This window comes from Carettochelys insculpta, chromosome 6 (assembly GCF_033958435.1).
Source record: "Carettochelys insculpta isolate YL-2023 chromosome 6, ASM3395843v1, whole genome shotgun sequence".
Taxonomy (NCBI): Eukaryota; Metazoa; Chordata; order Testudines; family Carettochelyidae; genus Carettochelys; species Carettochelys insculpta.
The window spans coordinates 26,270,320-26,290,800 of record NC_134142.1 but is presented as its reverse complement, the minus strand read 5'-3'; positions in this window follow the sequence as shown (position 1 = coordinate 26,290,800).

Below are 20,481 nucleotides of genomic sequence, written 5' to 3'. Positions count from 1 at the left end.
GGAAAGAATTTGTGACTCTGTGACAGTGTCTACCTTGGCCCCTCCCTTTCAAAAAGGCCATGTTAATGAGGCAGTTTGGAAGATGCTAATGAGGCACTGACATGAATATGCAGCACCTGATTAGCATAATGGTGGCAGCATGCAATTCAAAAGTTCCGCTTTTGGAACACACACCACCCATGTAGATGGGGGCCTTTTGAAAGAACCCTATGACTTCGAAAGCCCCTTCTTCCTATTTGGTTTTAGGAAGAAGGGAATATCAAAGTCCGGTGGGTCCTTTCAAAAGGCCCCTGTCTACACGGGTGGCGTGCGTTCTGAAAGTGGCACTTTCATATTGTGCACAGCCACCATTATGCTACTGAGGTGCTGCATATTCATGTCAGTGCCTCATTAGCATCTTCCAAACTCCCTCCCTAACATGCCCTTTTTGAAAGGGAGGGGCCAGTGTAGACATGGCCTGCTTGTGAATGCATCCAAGCCACTGTACAACTGAAGTTAAAGGGTCTCTTGTCACAAAGGTACCTGGAAGAAAGAGGGCAATTTAACAGCATTTTTAGCAATGGGAAACAAAAATCCCTCTTCTTTCCATAAATGTATGGGAAGTCCCTCTTCAGAAACAAGTAGACTCAGAACCGTAACTCACTGGTTTTCATTGTGCAAACAAAACCAGATTAATTTCCAGCGTATGTAACTAAAGGTAGTGTGCAGAAAAAAATATACTTGAGGGATCTATTCTTTTTACCAAGAAAAGAGTCACTCGTGATTTTTATGTCAACACACTTATTGATAAAGATTTATGTTGAAAGTATTCTAATCAAACACATAGGTAAATGTTCATTGCATAAGGCTTTTAAAATTGTGTACTAGATATATAAATCCAGTTAAGTCAGTGCCTACGGGAGTATATGTAGGAACAATATCTGGGATTGTTTACTATTAGAATTCTCTAAAAGCTTGTTAGACACTGATAATGAAAACACTATTTTATTTACTTGTTGAAGTTGTCCCACTGGTATTCTCTGAGCTGAGCAAACAGAATTTGACAAACACAAAACTTTTAAAAAATATAGCAAAATATATTTTGCTCTTTCATTTGTCTTTTTCATTTGACACATCAAATTTTTAAAATTGACATTCGTTTCATACTCATGATCCACCATTGAGTATTTGAACTTCAGTTATAATAAAACGTAACATATCAAACCTTTATAAGATATTTAGACCTAATGCTAAAAAGAATCACTTTACTTGCATGGACGATTCTTCTCTACACACATCCATGTTCATAGTCATTATAAGATAGGGATTCCCAACCTATGGGTCATGACCCAAACATGGGTCTCAGTTAGATTTCTGAGGGTCACTGGCTGGGCTTTTAAAGAGCCACTTGGAGCTCCTGAGCTACCACTTGACTACTCATTGGCTCTCAGTCCCTGCCCTGTAGTGCTCCAATGGAAGTCAATTTACTTAGTTTAACAGCTGGCAGGAGGAAGCCCACCCTGAAACCAATTAAACTGAGCACCATTTAAGCCTGCAGGGGAGGGAACTGTCTGGCTACAGGTGGGAGAAGGTAGTAGTAGGGCTGTGGGGGGGAGCCAGGCAGGAGCAGCCGGGGTCAACAGGGCAGTAAAACTCACCTGTGAGGTAGGTTGGGGGGCAGGGTGGCTTAAATTTAAGCCTGCTGGGGCACAGGGTGCTGACAGCTAGTCAGGGCTCCCAGCTTCAAGCCACAGGACAGCAAGGGATGCCCCCTGCACCCATCTGGGGTTGTGTGGTGGAGACTGCTGGTCGGGGCTCCTAGCCCAAACGGCTTCCATCCATGGGGCTGCAGGGTCCCTGCCCCCCTCTTTTGGAAATCTTATATGGGACAGGCAGCCCTGGCTGGGGATTCCATGGGCGGTTCTGCCTCTTCCACATGAGTTTTCCAAAAATCTGGGAACCCTAACTGAGAGGAGATTAAGCCTTGGAGGGGGATCGGGTTTGCGGGGGGGGGGGGTCTGAGAAGGGTTAAGCTAAAAGGGGGTGTTTACTAGGGGAGACCTCTCCCCCCACAGTTTTGAATGGCCTTGGTTCAACAAGTCTTCCTAAATTTTCAAAGTGGTCCCTGTCTTCAAAAGGTTGGGAACCACTTTTGTAAGAAGATATAGACCCATTAAGCCACCAAAGCTATCTTGCACAGTTAGAGGAGATATATACAGGAGATATAGTCCTTCTACACATGCCATATCTATTATTAAATTGATATTGCTCTTTGTAAGTGTTTTCCTTGTGCTGGCACTTGCCAGTACTGAGTACCAGCCATGGGAATGGCTGTGGGGTGTGTGTGGGGAGCTGGCTGAATGCCAGCATCTCTCTCTCTCTCTTTCTCTCTCTCTCTCTCTCTCCATTTGGTTAAAAAAGGCACTGCTCTTTACATCATCCAAGTAGCTTAATCCACACAGAAAACATATAAAATATGAATATTAAAATTTCAAAATTCTAGATGCTGATAAGCCTGTGCCAGAAATCTTACAAGAAAGGCTGTTCCCACAAGATTTCCAGTCACGCGAGATTCAGTTAGTTTAAACACCAAGTCTGGTACGTATTGCTTACTTACCCAAACCATGTTGAATCGTTGTTTCTTTGATTATCAACCATCTCTGTCAAAGAAATTCAATATAATCTTCATGATGCATTTTTATTGTGTATATAAGATCTCTTTGATAAGTGAGCAGTTAGAGAATATATATGTACAAGACAAGACTTAAGTGATTCATTGTACATAGAACTATGCAGAGGATGGTTTGCAAAAGACTTAAAGATTTTTGAAATGTGGCTCCTTTTGAAATCAAAGCAGAACCTGAACATTTCAAAATGTTCCACTGAAGGAAAATTCTGAAAAAAAAAATAAAAAACAAAAAAAATTGTGTTGATTGAAATCCTTTTTTATTTTGCTAATCAAAACGTTTTGTTTAAATTTAGCCTTTTTTAAAGCATTCTGTATTAGAAAACATGAAATAATCTGAAATGAAAAATGGACTCAATTTTTTAAAGAATGTTTTATTCTAAAAATGTTGATAAAGGACATTTCCATATTGTTGAAACTTTTCTTCTGGTTTCTTCCGAAACACAATCCTGGCAATATCAACCCAATATCAATCAATCTCAAAGTATTTTAAATTAAGTATTCTGATAATCACAAGAATAATTAGTGCATTACCTCTCTTCCATCCTTAGTATAAGATAGGATGGTCTGTACCAAAGACTATAAAATATGTTTTTAAGGGCTTTAACCATTGGACAATAAATATCAGCTTAATGTATCCTCTCTTGGGTTAGGTGTCTCAGTGAAAGATCATAGGAAAACAGTGATTATGGATTTAACTATAAACAGGAGAGTATGTAGTACATCTGCTATTTCTAATTTATTCACAAAATACACTAATAAGTATGTTGAAATTTTAAAAATTGAAGGTAGATCAGTAACAGGAAGCCACAATTCATAGTTAATGACAGTTTTATTAAATGAGCTACCAATGTTAGCTAGTCTGAAATAACATCTTCCAAAGCTCTATGGATACATCAATATGAGCATAAAGAATAGAAATAGTTATCATGAAAAATAATTATTTTCTTTTTGAACATACATTATGGCATCATTGAAAACTAGCTTTAGAGTATGCAATACAGAACAAAAAATGAAAATTTCAGGACCAGATTTGTAAGCCAATCTTGAGGGTTTTGAGCTCAAAGTTGGTAATAGTTATCTTTTTTTATTAAGACAACAGTCCAGAGATGTACAACATTTCATCCATGCCCAAGAAACTGCTAGTTCAGGGTCTCTGACAACAAATGTCATATGAATGGTGAAGGAAGATACAATCAATTATGTCTAATCACAAGATAGATTCACTCTTTAAAAATTATAAATAAATTAATGAAAAAACAGCTATCCCCATCTGCCCCTTAATCTTACCAAGTACACCTGGTTTCTTATAGGTTTTGTGGCATAAGGATTTAAACTGATTCTGTGATAAAAATAACTGATTTTAATTGCATTATTTAAAAATATGGACATCATTCTCATGATACAGGTGCATAACAGTCAGTTTAAATGGGAGTAGCATGTGTTATTTATTATTTTAAAATATATGTATAATTGCAGTAGAATCTAAACATTGCATTAGGAGCTGTACAAACCTACTAAATGACAATCAGGAAGAGGTATAAAGCTCGTTATTTTTTTTCTGATAATCCCAGATGTGATGTATTTACTTTAAATCATTCAATGGACATAACATTTAATGGAAGGAACCAAAAACCACTCCTCTACTCAAGTGGAGAGGCTTTACAAGTATTGGATGAAATCAAACAGAAGTCAATGGTAAAACTTCTGTTGATTTCGGTAGGCTGAGGATACCATCCACTGTTTGTAACTATATGTGTTCATAGGCTCAGAACAGTATTTTTGATTCTTGATACATTGTATAGTACAGTACAGAACAAGCATGAACTGATACTAAAATCATTACACAGTCTAATGGCCTGTTCCAAACAAGAAAGACTCCCACTGATGTCAGTGGAGTTCAGATCAGGACTTTAAACAGAGACTGAAAATACTTAAATACAGGGAGTTGAAGAGCCAAACTTGCTGAATAGTTAAGCCTTAGCAGTGAGCAATACGAGAAGCTGTGGGGCTGACCACATTAAAAATGCAGAGGCAGAGAGAAATCTATAGGCTAATAGATGAGTAACAAAGACATTGCAATCTGCACATCTCCTGTCTGTGTATTTCTGTCCAATCTGGTGGCACCAAGATCACTTAGAGACAATACATGTGGTGAACCAGACACAATAGTGCACTGAAATGTGGCTCAGGAGAGTCGCACATGTGGGGCGTCCCTCCGGCAGCTGCACACACACAATGCACCACATGGTGGGACAAGCGCTTGGTGGCAGCAGCAAAGACAGTGCCTCCAGCCCCAGCGGGCTCCAGCCCTGGGACAGGTAGCATAGCACAGCTTCAGCCTTGGGCAGCTTCAGCCACGGGCAGCTCCAAGTGACTAATCTCACAATGGGGGTACCTGGGCCTGTGGCAATTGGTTAAATTTCTCTTAGACATTACAGACTTAAGCTGTGTCCACACGTGCACGCTACTTCGAAGTAGCGGCACTAATTTCGAAATAGCGCCCGTCGCGGCTACACGCGTCGGGCACTATTTCAAAGTTAACTTCAACATTAGGCGGCGAGATGTCGAAGTCGCTAACCTCATGAGGGGATCGGAATAGCGCCCTACTTCGACGTTCAACGTCGAAGTAGGGACCGTGTAGATGATCCGCGTCCCGCAACGTCGAAATTGTGGGGTCCTCCATGGCAGCCATCAGCTGGGGGGTTGAGAGACGCTGTCTCTCCAGCCCCTGCGGGGCTCTATGGTCACCGTGTGCAGCAGCCCTTAGCCCAGGGCTTCTGGCTGCTGCTGCTGCAGTGGGGGATTCATGCTGCATGCACAGGGTCTGCAACTCGTTGTCAGCTCTGTGTATCTTGTGCTGTTTAGTGCAAGTGTGTCTGGGAGGGGCCCTTTAAGGGAGCAGCTGGCTGTTGAGTCCGCCCTGTGACCCTGTCTGCAGCTGTGCCTGGCACCCTTATTTCGATGTGTGCTACTGTGGCGTGTAGACGTTCCCTCGCTGCGCCTATTTCGATGTGGTGCTGCGCAACGTCGATGTTGAACATCGACGTTGCCAGCCCTGGAGGACGTGTAGACGTTATTCATCGAAATAGCCTATTTCGATGTCGCCACATCGAAATAGGCTACTTCGATGTAGGCTTCACGTGTAGACGTAGCCGTACTGAGTCTGGTTTGTAACTTTACCTAAGGATCATGTAGCTTTTAGATCATCATTTAGCTCCAGAGATCCCAGTGTTAAACCCACCCGCTGATGACCAGGTCTGCTGGTGCTACACTATCAGTCTATAGGCGATGTATAGTAGAAGGCAGCAGGCACATGGAAGCTTATAGTACCTAATTAATGTTCATGTTTTTTTGAGAAATTGGTATATTTCCAAACCACCGGTGGAAAGCAAAGCAGTAGGCCAACATGCTGTAGTTCATATCTGATCTATGAGAGAAGGATTACATACACCGGCCACTGGCACACATATTTTGTTTATTAACATGTAAACAGACAGAATTGCGTCAAAATAAAAATATATTATTTGTATATTAGATGCAGAGCACAAGCTAGCAGAGCACAAGCTCTGATACGTGTCAGTCGTTGGGTTTATTTTATTCTATTTTTTTCTCTTCCTGAGGTAAAATAATTCTGCTTTGTAGAGTCAAAGTACCAGTGAACCAGTTTAGTCAAACAGCAGGCACAGCAGGTAGAATAATCAGACATTAAGTAGTGATCATACTAATGATCAGGCAGGAAAGTGGAGAACTATCAGTACACAGCTGACATCAAAGTTGTAAAGAGCCATACCTATCCCCTTTCACCACACTAATTTAAAACTTTATTGGAGACAGTGTTGGTCAATGCCACCTTATCAGCAAATTTAGGAGGTGACAGCCTGTGCAGCAAAGTGAAATAGCCTATAATTTGCTCTGCTGGTACTTTGTCAGCCCGATAAAGAGCAGGGTGTACAGACTGTTTCTAATTCCAATACCAGCAGGTTGTGGCTAGCAATCCATCATGAAACAGAAGGGGCCACAAGTTTACTTGTGTTTACCTAGATTGTTACACCCCAAAGGAGAAAATTATGAACTAGTAGCAAAAGTAATTTGTGTTGAATGTGCTTTCCTTCACTGCTTTCTTATTGTGAATGTACCACAGGTTGAACCTCTCTAATCTAGCACCCTCACAACCTGACTGGTGCCGGATGAGAGAATTTTCCAAACCATGGGAGGTCAATATTGTCTAGCAGCATTACCAACACTTCCATTTCTTATTGGGCTCTTAGAAGATATTTTAGAGGTAAACTAGCAAAATAACAGAACAGAACACAGCCAGGACTGGTGACTCTAAAAATTTACGGAAACACGGGAAACTTGACTAAACCTATGATAAGTGGCTGCTAAATAAAATTATGCCAGATTATGGATGCTGCTGAACAAGAGAGTGATGGACTAAAGAGGTTCAACCTCTATATTGCTTTGGAATAGTCTGTTTACAATTGTGTTGCATATTACAAAGGCACAATAACAAAACTAAATAGTCACACACTCTCCACATGAGCCTGTAGATTATTTTGCACTAAGTTACACCAGTGGTACTGCCTGCATGTGACAGTAGTTTTGATACCAGTTCTAGGCCACTTCATGGATTTGGTTATTAAGAAAGAAGGCAATCACAGTTCATACTATATGCCACTGTAAAAATACAGGTATGTTAAGTCATGCATTGTCCCACTATCTTGGTTTCCTAATAGACAAAACACATATTTTATATCTCTGTAAAGAACCCAAAGAACTAAAGAGACAAACCAAGAGATTAATGGATCATTTTAGGCATCTAATAAGAATGTGGGTATGTCTTAGACACAGGCCATAAAACTGGTTTAAGAATGACAACAATGCATAATGACTGTGCAAAGGAGTCCCCATTATCAACCTAATAGTCAGGAAAAGATAGATGAGGGTGACACAGTATTCATATGCAGCCCTTTTTGTATCATTTTTAAATGAATTTGTAACATGCAGAGCTGTAAAAAAGATGATTTGTTGAGACCTGGGGATGATTTCTTTCTTACTTCCATGTCTTCAATATGGCTGATAATGTGCTTTCTTTAATACGTGTCGCTAGCAAACAGATACATGACACCAGTTTCCAAAGAGTTCATTTAGCCCGTTCTGGCATAACAGTGTGTTTATGTGTCTCAGCAAACAGCTGAACATGTTGCATTCTACTAGCTGGGCTTCATGCACTACACCTTGAAGAATATACAGATTTAAAGGTGTGAGATATGCACATAGAAAAGATGAGAATGCTCTTGATTTTCTGCTTCTAGTATTGTTATGCAGCTCAGAGTTACCAGATTCCACCCTGAGCAGTAACATGGTTAATCTCTGTTGACACCAAAGGTTACAGTTACATATATGAGAATCCTTAATGTGCGTCCATTAAAAACCCAAGCATTTCATATTAAGAGATGGTGAAGTATACGTGGAAAATACAGGGATATACGATGCCCTTGAGGTACAGGCTGTATGTGAGAGCTGTGCAGAACTGCAAGACAGTGTGCTGTGGCCCTACCCACTCTGAACTGACTAATGCTGTAGCAACACAAACGAGATCTAATGAAGCTTTTGAGGCTTCCTGCACCATAGGAGGCCTCAGATTCTGTAAAGCTGGCTACATTGGTTTTTTGCTACCCTTTCTGCTACAGGAAAGAGCATGAACTTGCATGCTCCCTTCTTCCATGCAAGGTCCAAGATATCCTGCCCCCTGGCTAGTGCTTGTAACTGAAATACTGTATTTGGAGGACTTTGGGGACTGTATAACTATAGTCCTTTTCCTAGAGAAGAGGGAGAAGAAATCTCCAACACATACAAGCTATGTCTGCACTACACAGATCTTTCAAACAAAGCCCTTCCAGAAGATCTCTTCTGAAAGAACTTCTTCTGAAGGAGAACATCCACACAGGTGCCTGTCCCTTTGAAAGAACGGGCCAGGGATCAAAAAAATCAGGAGACATGAGGACTGCTGTTTTGAAACAAAGGGCTTGCAGAGTGGCTGCACACATTTTCGTTCTAAAGAAGCTTTCAAAAGGGGGGGGGGCCTCTTCCTGAAACAGGAAAGGAGGAGCAATTTCGAAAGCAGTGCTGCATTCTTTCAATTTACTTTCGAAAGAATGCTTTTTGTGTGTAGACACCCAGCAGGATCTTTTGAAAGAGCCCCCTTCTTTCGAGAAATCTTTTGAAAGACTTTAGTTACCCTGGCGTCTGTTGGGAGACCAATACGGTGGTACACAAGCAGTCCAGGAACTTTCTGGAGAATGTTGAGGATCACTTCTTGGTACAAGTGCTGAAGAACCTGACCAGAGGTTGTGTGTGGCTCAACCTGCTGCTTACAAAGAGGGAGGAACTAATAGGGAAGGTAGAGGTGGATGACAACCTGGGAAGCAGTGACCATGAGATGGTAGACTTCAGGATCCTGACGAAAGGAAGGAAAGAGAGCAGTAAATTGCACAACTTGAACTTCAGAAAAGCATACTTTGACTCCTTCAGGAACCTGATGGGCAGAATCCCCTGGGATGCTACCATGAAAGGAAAAGGAAACCAGGAAAACTGGCAGTATTTTAAGGAAGCCCTATTGAAGGCGCAGAAAGAAACCATCCCGATGCTCAGCAAGGGAAGTAAATATGGTAGGAGACCAGACTGGATTACTGGGGAAATCCTTGGAAAACTTAGGCATAAGAAGGGAGCTTACAAAATGTGGAAACTTGGACAGATGTCTAGGGAGGGATATAAATGTATAGCTCGAGAACGTAGGGCAGTTATTGGAAGGCAAAAGCACAACTGGAATTGTGTCTCGCGAGGAACATGAAGGATAACAAGAAAAGTTTCTACAGGCATATTAGCAAGAAGGTGATCAGAGAGGGTGTGGGGCCCCTACTGGATGAGGGAGGTAACCCAGGGACAGATGTAGGGAAAGCTGAAGTACTTAAAGCTTTCTTTGCCTCTGTCTTCACGGACAAGGACAGATCCCAGACTAATGCAATAAGTGATGCACTGTGGGATGAAGGTGGACAGCCTTTGGTGGGGAAAGAACAGATTAGGAGCTATCTAAAAAAGCCAAACGTACATGAATCCATGGGCCCGGACCTAATTCATCCGAGGGTTCTGAGGGAGTTGGTGTATTTTGTTGATGAGCCCTTGGCCATTATCTTTGAAAAGTCATGGAGACTGGGAGAGATCCCGGATGATTGGAAAAAGGCAAATGTAGTGCCCATCTTTAAAAAAGGGAAGAAGGATGATCCAGGGAACTATAGGCCGGTCAGTCTTACATCAATCCCTGGAAAAACCATGGAGGGGCTCCTCAAGCAAGTCAGTTTTGAGGCACTTTGAGGAGGGGAAAGTGATCAGGAATAGTCAGAATGGATTCATGAAGGGCACTTCATGGCTGACCAATATGATTAGTTTCTATGATGAGATAACTGGCTTTGTGGATAGGGGAAAATCAATGGATGTGATTTATCTTGACTTTAGCAAAGCTTTTGATGTGGTCTCTCACAATATTCTTGTCAGCAAGTTAAAGGAATTGGGATTGGATAAATGGACGGTAAGATGGATAGAAAGCTGGCTAGAAGATCGGGCCCAGCAGGTAGTGATCAACGGCTCGATGACGGTATGGCAGTCGGTTTCTAGTGGAGTGCTCCAAGGTTTGGTTCTGGGTCCTGTTCCATTCAACATATTTATCAATGACCTGGATGAGGGTTTGGATTGCACCCTCAGCAAGTTTGCAGATGACACTAAGCTAGGGGGAGAGGTAGATACGCTGGAGGGTGGGGATAGGGTCCAGAGTGACTTAGAGAAATTGGAAGACTGGGCTGCAAGAAATCTGATGAGGTTCAATAAGGACAAGTGCAGAGTCCTGCACTTGGGCCAGAAGAATACCAAGCATTGTTACAGGCTGGGGTCCAACTGGCTCAGTAGTAGTTCTGCAGAAAAGGACCTGGGAGTGGCAGTGGACGAGAAGCTGGACATGAGTCAACAGTGTGCCATTGTAGCCAAGAAGGCTAATGGCATATTAGGTTGCGTCAAAAGAAGCATTGCCAGTAGATCCAGAGAAGTGATTGTTCCTCTTTATTCGGCTTTGTTGAGGCTGCATCTGGAGTATTGTGTCCAGTTCTGGGCCCCCAGTTATAGGAAGGATGTGGATACACTGGAGAGGGACCAGCGGAGGGTGACGAAAATAATTAGGGGGATGGAGCATATGACCTATGAAGAAAGCTTGAGGGAATTGGGACTGTTTAGTCTGCAGAAGAGAAGACTGAGGGGAGGACTTGATAACAGCCTTCAACTTACAGAAGGGAGGTTGCAAAGAGGCTGGAGAGAGGCTGTTCACAGAGGTCATGGATGGCAGAACACAGAACGATGGTCTCAAGTTGCGGTTGGGAAGGTCCAGGTTAAACATTAGGAAAAACTTTTTTCTCTGGTAGGGTGGTGAAGCATTGGAATGGTCTACTCAGGGAAGTAGTGGAGTCTCCATCCCTGAAGGTGTTTAAGTCTCACCTTGACAAAGCCCTGGCAGGGCTGATCTGATGGGTTTGGTCCTGCTTAGGGCAGGGGGATAGACTTGATGGCTTTTTTAGGTCTCTTCCAGCTCTACTGTTCTATGATTCTATGATTCTACGAAAGAACTTGATAGTGTAGATGAAGCCACACAGTGCATGCCAGGAAACTGATCCTGTTTGCTTTTTCCCACTTGACTTCAGTAAGGCAAGTCATATGAGTGAATGAAATTTGACTTTTTGCATACCCAGATCCCACTGCAAAAGCTTTTCACTGACTTCAGGCCCATGTTGAGCATTATTAAGAAAAAAGAGCAATAAGGGAATTGTCTTCTAACACTGATTTATGCCAAGCAATTGGCTCAAAATATAAAAATGACTTAAAAAAAAACCTCCACAGAATAAAGGTTTAGGCCCATCAGGAGAACACAATCAACATTGGTGGTCACAGTATTGTTCATGATCTCCATTTATCACACAGGATGAAAAATGAAAATTGTCCCTTTCAGTGTTGTCCTTTTCCACTTACTGACTACTACTGTGTATTCTTGACTTTCTAATGAAGCAAACAATCAATAGGGCTTTCTGTGTGTTTCCTTACAGCCTGATGCTCCTATTGATCTGCACTCAAAGCTCCTCTTCACTTCAGTGGGAGTCACAGATATGTAAGGACAGCAGGACTTAGTTCAAACAAGTTTCTGCATCAGCATCATCAATGATATATGCAGGATTATGTACAGTTCTGAGAATATTGTCAGCCAGTTAAATGCTGCTGCATGGCAGCAGAGAGAGCCACACATTGTTTATTAGTATGACCCACTAAAATAGCCTTTGGCATGGACATATTAATCCATCTGCTAAATGGGCCAAGGGAAAAAAGAATAGCTAGAAATTAAAAGCAAGTGGTTAAAGGATACCAGGGGAAAGAATGCAAATAAACATATATATTCATTTTATTCTGGCTCACTTTTGTGTTTTGTAATGGGCCCCTTTTGATGCCTTGCACACAGTGTATGATGTGATCTCACATATACTTGATGTTTGCCCATATTGCCCAAATTTGGCATGAAATGCTAACGAACTGCCAGGTAGGAACTGAATCTAATTTCATATCTCCTGCCTTTGGATGAAGTAAGCTTTAGGAGAAATATTTTTAGGCTTTCATAATGCAAATTCATATTAGCCACAAATGTTCAAAAAACTAATATGTAGGATCCATAAATATCATGAGATTGGCTTAACTATCATAAGGCTTTTAAAAACAATAAATTTTGGATTCTTGTATTTGCCAGGTATTTTCTGGGCCTTTAAAATTTGCTGAAGGTGGGCTTTCATTTTTTCTCTGCAAATTTGAGGGCTAGACACATTTTTTAAATAAAGCTGGGAGTTTCAGGTATTAGGCAAGTCTAAGTGTGGGGGGTTCTAAGAAACAAAGGAGTTAACCTGAGACTGGGCAATACTGAGACAGACATGCCAGCCCTGAAGGCCTCACAAAAGCAATTGCAGGACCAAGACTTTAGTCAAGATTCTCAATCAAAGACAATGCTAACCCTTCGTTAATTTAAATGGCAAATGGGCTAAACAATTCCCAGATACCAGTCATATCCATTATATTCAGCAGAAATTGTTGATATATGTTTATGGAAAACATTGATCAGAAAAAAGTCTGCATACTGGGGTAATATTTTTGTAATGAGGGACAGATCTTGTGTATTGTTGGAAAAGCCTGCATCTATGCATGTGACACACAAAGCCGGTCAAGTATCCTTGCCTAAGGTGCTAAAATTGTTATATTACAAAATCATTAGAAATCTATGCATCAACTTCAAAGGGCTTTGAATCAGGCTAGAATTGACTGAAAGTGTAAGTATTTTCCATGAAACAAAAGAGCAAATTTCCATATCATTTTTGGACTCTTATTAAAAAAAATTAAAATGAAAAAAACATCAACTTTAGTTTCTTCAAGCAGGCTTCACTTCAATGCCTTTTTTCTTCATTCTTTTTTGCGACTAGAAAAGGAACAGGAAATTAGAAAAAAGAGAAAATGTCAAAAGAGGGGAATAAAAGAAATACAACTAAAAATTGTTGTTTTCCTTTTTCATTAAAACACCAAAGAAACCAATAAAACCAAGGTTTTGTCAAAAATGTTAAGAAAGCATTTTGATAAGCTGTAAGTGAGGCCCCTATATCCTGATCCTTCAATATTGTTCAAACACAAAATGGACGAATAAAATGTGTAAGTGAGGGGACATAAAACGTACAATGTTAAAGGATGCTATAACAGTTGGGATTTTAAAAGCATTCACTACGTTCAAAGTGCTGCGGAACTTGTCATGCTCCCTGAATCATCACAACACCCCTGTCACATTAGTAAACTAGCAGTGTTGTCAAATTCCATGTGACTAGATTTGGGCTAACAGTTAACCATAGAATGACTCATTTCTACCATTTTACAGCTGGGGGAATGGACAGAGAGGAAAGAGACCTGGTCAAGACAATGGAAAGAAATCTGTATCAGAGCTACCATTAGAACTCAGAAGATCTTGGCTCCGTGTTTCGTCCTTTTTTTTCTTACCATGCTCATTAACTCCATTCCCTTCTAGTGTACCTTTTGACAGTTCCCAAAGCATCCCAGTTTTCACCTTATCTAGGATAATACTTAGGGCCAGATTGTCCAATGCTAAATCACATGACCAGCCCTAACTCAAGCAACTGGTCCCACTCAATATACAAGGACTGCACAGCACCAATGAGGTCAACCTTTCATGTAATGTTGCTTGCAAATGCATCCCAACAATAACATGGTTTCAAATAATTAGGAAAGTGACTGAACTCCCAAAGCAGTTTGAAAGCTCTATGCAAAACTTCTACTACCATAAGATACATGGATACCTCAATTATATTAAAAAGCCTGAGTATCATGTGGCTCTACACTTTCTTATAGTGTTAGAATCATGGGATTTTCTCTTGTGCACAATTAAATGCTTTGGTTCTGTTGTCAAAGAAGGGGTACTGAGAACATGCCACAGAACTTTTTAAATACTTCCATGTATCCCTTTCAGTAAAACTGACCCATTTCTATAAATGTAGAGTCCTCATTTTTCCCTGATCATGTGCAAGCAAGCCATACTAGCAATTCATGAGGGTCATGAGGAAACAGTTCATACACCTACAGTACATAATAATGGTCACGAGAAATTATCTTCAGATCCTTCCATGCCTCCCATTTGAAAACGATGGTCTGTATGATGATAATACCTCTATAGCTTGCAATGCATACATAATAGTTTGGTATATACACAGCACAGCTTTCAAGTCAACATTGATCATCAAAAGTTTACTCCGTGCTTCGTAGTTGAAATAAGATCATTGGTATATTACGTATGATTTGAATATATATATATTGACTGGATATAATTGTTTCCAGTGCTTCTGGGTGCACATAATTTCTGCCCACATATACATCATAGAAACCTCTTACATTGGCATAAGTTAGGGGTCGGCAACCAAAATAGCTATTTTTTCCAATTTGGTAAAAAAAATATCAATAATTCAAGAGCCACAGTGCCTATGAATATGAGATGGTCCTTAATAAATAACATCAAACCATACCTTTTGTAACCTCTGTTTTAAGAACAGCACACACAGAAAGATTTGTAATGTGATGCATGTTTACTGCAGGCTATTCACAAACTTTTTACATATTTTATTTCCTCACACTGTATGTGTTTGTTTGTACCACTGTTTTCCTGACTTTCGCTGCCAAACCTTCTTTTTTAAAAAACTTTGCAATTATAGCATCGGGAACCACAAAGAAGTCCTTAAAGAGCCACAGGTGCAGACCCCTGGCATAAGGCCTTCTCATATATTTGATTTTTAAATTGAGTAGTTATTAGCTTTCATAAAGGTTGAACGTCTCTAATCCAGCACCTTTGGGACCTGGCTGGTGCCACATGAGAGAATTTGTCAGACCACAGGTGGTCAGTCTTGTCTGGAAGCATTACCAACACTTCCACTGCTTACTGGGTTCTTGCAACACATTTAGGGTTAAATTAAGCTAAATTAAAGCATAGATTACTGAGAGCCAGTACTGGTGACTTGTAAATAAACTTTATGGGACCACAGTAAACTTGGACACACCCACGATAAGTGGTTATCCAGCTAACTAAAATCATGCCGGATTATGGAATTTGATAGATGAGAGACTGCCAGACTAGAGAGGTTCAACCTGTAGTCTCCATAATACTCAACTCAGAAGATTTTGGAATGTGATGTCACACAATATGGCTGTTTTAAGAGCTGACTCTTTGTAAACCAGAATTTTACACTGAGCATTACAAACAATTTTATTTCCATATTTTATTCCTAAAATATAATGGACATGTACTCTATCATGCTGTTTCTATAAAGTGTGCATGAGTATGTGTGTTAAGTATACATCCTTCTTGTGTAGTAACAGAGAGAAAGCCTTGCTAGGCTATATGCTATCCTTCTTGTGTATAACTCCTATTTTCCAAACTGTTTCTATTTCTCTAGAGCTGATATACAGAAAAATAAATAAAATTAAAAATGCATCCCATTTTTATTCTATACCTAAGAAAGAAAACTTAATTGTGCTTCATATGAAATACTGAAAACATATTGCATTATTAAAGTGCACAAAAAAGCAAAGCAGTTATTTCACTTCTTTTGAGTATCCCACAATCCTTTAATGCTTAAGGCTAAAATGCTAAAATACTGAAAACAGGTGTATCTTGACCCTCTCAAGATCTGATAGGATCTGACTGGATCAAAGGCCAAGGTCACTTGAGTCGTAAGATTGGCTGAGTGATATTATTTTTGTCATGGTTCCAAATTGTTGAGAGGTAGGACTCTGAATCTGGCACATGAGAATCAAATGATATGATAGTCTAGTTATTAAATATGACAGATAGAAAAAGCTGTATGTTGCACAGCTACTCTGTGATTAGTACTCTCTATTTTACAATGTCACTGCTCTGAATGTTTAAATACTTCCACACTCTTTCAAGAACTGATGGTTTGGAATTTAAAAGAAATAATAAAAGAAAACATAGATGAAATATAGCAAGTTCCCTCTTAGATTTTACAGCTTATTTTCCTAAACAACACTCTAGTTCAATAATTCAAATGCAAAGCCACTTTTCTTCAATTTTTCTGAGGGGTAATGTTTACTCTTTTTAAACTGAATTTATGGATAAACTGCTGTGAGGTACTGAGGAAAAAAAGCAAAAAAGGTTTGATGCATCGTCTAATTTTCACTGCTGTGCTTAAAAGCCTGTCCACATTTCCCTGAGGAAAATCTGTATTAAAGCTACTCAAAGGTGGATGAGTCCCTCCCCACCAAAAAAAGTGAGAACATCCATTTAACCCCAATCTCAGGGAAGTGGTTAGTGTGGAGTAAAGGTAAGTCACATAGCATATCAGCTTCTTTATCTGTAAAGTAGGCATGAATTACCTTCCTCCCAGGTATGTTGTGAGGTGTCATAAATCAATGGGTATAAACTGCCTGATGTCCATAGCAGCATGAAGCACAATTTTACATAGGCAATGAGCAAGTCCATTTCTGCTCACAAAAGCTGTGCCTACACTAGCAAGTTCTTCCGAAAGACTTCTTGAAAAGTGCAATCTTTCAAAAGATCCTGTGGAGCATCTACACACAAAAAGCATTGTTTCAAGAGTAAATCGAAAGAATGTGGTGCTCCTTTCAAAATACCTCTTCCTTTCCCGTTTCAAGAAGAGTAACCCCTTTTGAAATCTTCTTTCACAAGAAAATGTGTGTAGACACTCTGCAGACCCTTTTTCAGGAAGAAGCAGTTTCCAGAAGGAGGATTTCCTTCCAGGAGATCCCCTAGGGGCTGCACTTCTACAGGTTGTTTTGGAGTCTGAAAGAGCTTCTTCTGGACTCCAAATCATGTGACCGTATGCTAATGAGGAGCCAGGAATCTACAACTGCACCTCATTAGCATTTTTCTGGCCGTTTATTAGCATGCCACTCTTCGAAAAAGTGGCATGTGTAGAAATGACCTTTGAAAGCAGGCTCAAACATCAAATCAGAATTAAACAATCCAATCTAAAGGGCACCACTAAATTATCAGAATTAGTTAACAGCACAAACACCAAATCCATTGAGCAGCCATGTAAAAACTAAAAACAAAATCAAGTAAGGTTGCAATAAGTGGAAAAATTGGGAAAAAAGTCTATATCATAGTATGTTATCATGGGTTTAATTTCTACTATGTAGCTGATCCATACAGAAGGCTAAAATTTCATTGGGAAAGAACAGAATGGAGAAGATGTGTTCATAAGTTAGTAATTTTGGTAGTTTCTTTTTAAAAGAAAGAAGAATGTGTCTCAAAGAATGTGTTCAGGAGGTATAATAGATACCTGTCTGGTATAATTAATTATATTTTTCCTAAATATAACATTGCCTGAAGGGTGAAATCATTTTGCTTGGTGAAATCCCTCATGCCACCAAAAGTCTGTGAGCAAGCCAGATTTAACTGCTGTGATAAAACCACAAGAAAGACCAGGTTTGCATTAAATCTATAACCATATCTAGTGAAGAATAACTTTAATCACCTTCAAAATGGTGACCACAAGATAATTAAAGGGAAAGTGCTCTTATTAGTACTTAGCCAGAAATATCAAATCTCAGTTTATCGTGAAGTCCAGTTTAAAATGTCTTGGCATGTGTAGCCAGACAAAGTCTCCCCCTTACAAGCCAGCTTGCTCATTGCCCCCCCCACTGAGGAGCACACAGGGCACGGAAACGGCTGCTGACAGCACAGTCTTTGATGCCCTCATTGAGGCCCAGATATGCCGGCTTATCGTGACCCTGAGAAGCAGAAAGTACAGCTAGAAGGCTAACAGGCCAGACTGTCAACATGGGGTGGGGCGGGACCCTCAGAAATCACCCCAGCTGGCATTGATCAATATGATGCACACACACAATCACCCAGAAGGGGACGTGCCCCGCCCACACAAAAGAATGTCCTGTACTCCTAAATTGCTTATCTCTTGTCTTACAAGTGCAAACTAAGTAAGAAATGCCCTTGTAACAAACTGGTGTCACAAAGACAGACCAGTATGATCTGGCACCATAGATAAGAAAGAGAATACATAACCCAAAAGGGGTATAAAATATGGGTCCAGCAGAACTCTAACTTTGAGTGCATTCCACCAACTACCTGCTGGTCGGGTCAGGTGATTGCCTCCCGAGGTCCACAACTGGGGACGCCCAACCTCGTATTCTTCTTTCCGCGGAATTGAGTGACCGATCCGGCTTGGCTACGCTGGTATCGAGAGACGCAGAGAGGGTAAGATACACCCATGCTAGGTCTCTGACTTTTTTTGTGCACAGCTAAAGAATTAGAGCTCTGTAACTAGATGTCATTGTGCCAAGATATCATTGTGTTAGATGGTAACAGATATCTTTGTATTGGATTGTAACGTAACTTGTTAACACCTGTACTTTGCTAGCATATAAGAAGTAAACAATAGCCTTTTGTAACCGCACGCTTATAACTGTAGCTTAATAAACTTGTAACTAGTTAAGATCCAAGCCTAACTATTTTGTTAACCCTTTTGTCACTGCAACACAGCCGGCACAACAAAAGAACTTTAACCGTTTGGTTACCACAGCCTGGCCGTGGGTGAGAGTGCTGGGAGCTGCCTGCTCTAACAGTAAAAACTGGGTTGCTTAGGACCCAGGGGAGTACCTCACCGCACATTACCCGGCCACCGGCTAACAGCATGGTCTCAATTTTTCCTCTATTATGTCTGTTATGTCTGAACTAAGACTTTTTACAAGTGGCTGGGAGAAGACTTACATGTATCCTTTTGCAACTTCACAATCCATACTGCATTTATCTAGACAAGGGGGTCATTTACTGGGTCATTGCTAATATCAAAGAAATGCAAGGAGCAATATTTGCACTTTTGCTTCCTGATCATTTTAGGACATACTGCAAGCCACTGTCATTCAATCCCAGGTTCTCTTCACTAGGAAAAGCAAATGACAGTGAGTACTTTCTTTTAATATATATTGTTGCACCTTCTACAAACTCCATGATGATACCACCATCAGCCATCTGCCACGTAGTTGCAGGAGTCTGGGATTATGCAGGTTCGCTTCTCAGTACAAGAGAAATCATTGATGCAGATCCTGGGTATAGTCTAAGCATAGCTTAGAACTTTAACCATACATACAAGTCCTTCCTGGAACGGAGGAGATCAAACAGCAGGCAGGGCAATCCCTTTTTTCAGGAATCACCGTCCAACATTTAAGCCCATATTTCAAGACAACTCTGCCTTAAAAATTTATTGTAATCAAAGACCAAGGTAGAGATCAAATTCTCCAGTGTCTCACTCAGCTCCCTCTACATAGAGCCTCATGTAACAAAACTAACAATATACAGGATATCTTCCCAAGACTTAACATTTGCTTGCAAGTTAAGAAAATAATTTGGAAGACTATGTATACTGTTGCAATTGGTGATTGACAATGGCCATGACAGTAAGAACATAAGAATGGTCGTACTGGGTCAGACCAAAGGTCCATCCAACCTAGTAGCCTGTCTGCCGACAGTGGCCAGTGCCTGGTGCCCAAGAAGGGGTGGACCAAAGACAATGATCAAGTGATTTGTCTCCTGCCATCCATCTCCAGACTCTGACAATCAGAGGCCAGGGACACCATTCCTACCCTTGGCTAATAGCCCTTTATGGACATAACCTCCATGAATTAATCTAGCTCTTTCTTAGATTCTGTTATAGTCCTAGCCTTCACTGTCTCCTCTGGCAAGGAGTTCCACAGGTTAACTATGCACTGAGTGAAGAAGAACTTTCTTTTATTAGTTTTAAACCTGCTACCCATTAATATCATTTGGTGTTCTCTAGTTCTTGTATTATGGGCACAAATAAATAACTTCTCATTATTCACCCTCTCCACACCTGTCATAATTTTATATAACTCTATCATGCCCCCCCTCGGTTTCCTCTTTTCTAAACTGAAAAGTCCCAATCTTTTTAGCCCCTCCTCATACAGGACCTGTTCCAAGCCCCTAATCATTTTAGTTGTCCTTTTCTGAACCTTTTCCAGTGCCAGGATATCTTTTTTTAGGTGAGCAGACCACATCTGTACACAGTATTCAAGATGTGGGCATACCATAGATTTATATAGGGGAGTAAGATACTCCTTGTCTTATTTTCTATCTCTTTCTAAATAATACCTAACATCCTATTTGCCTTTTTGAC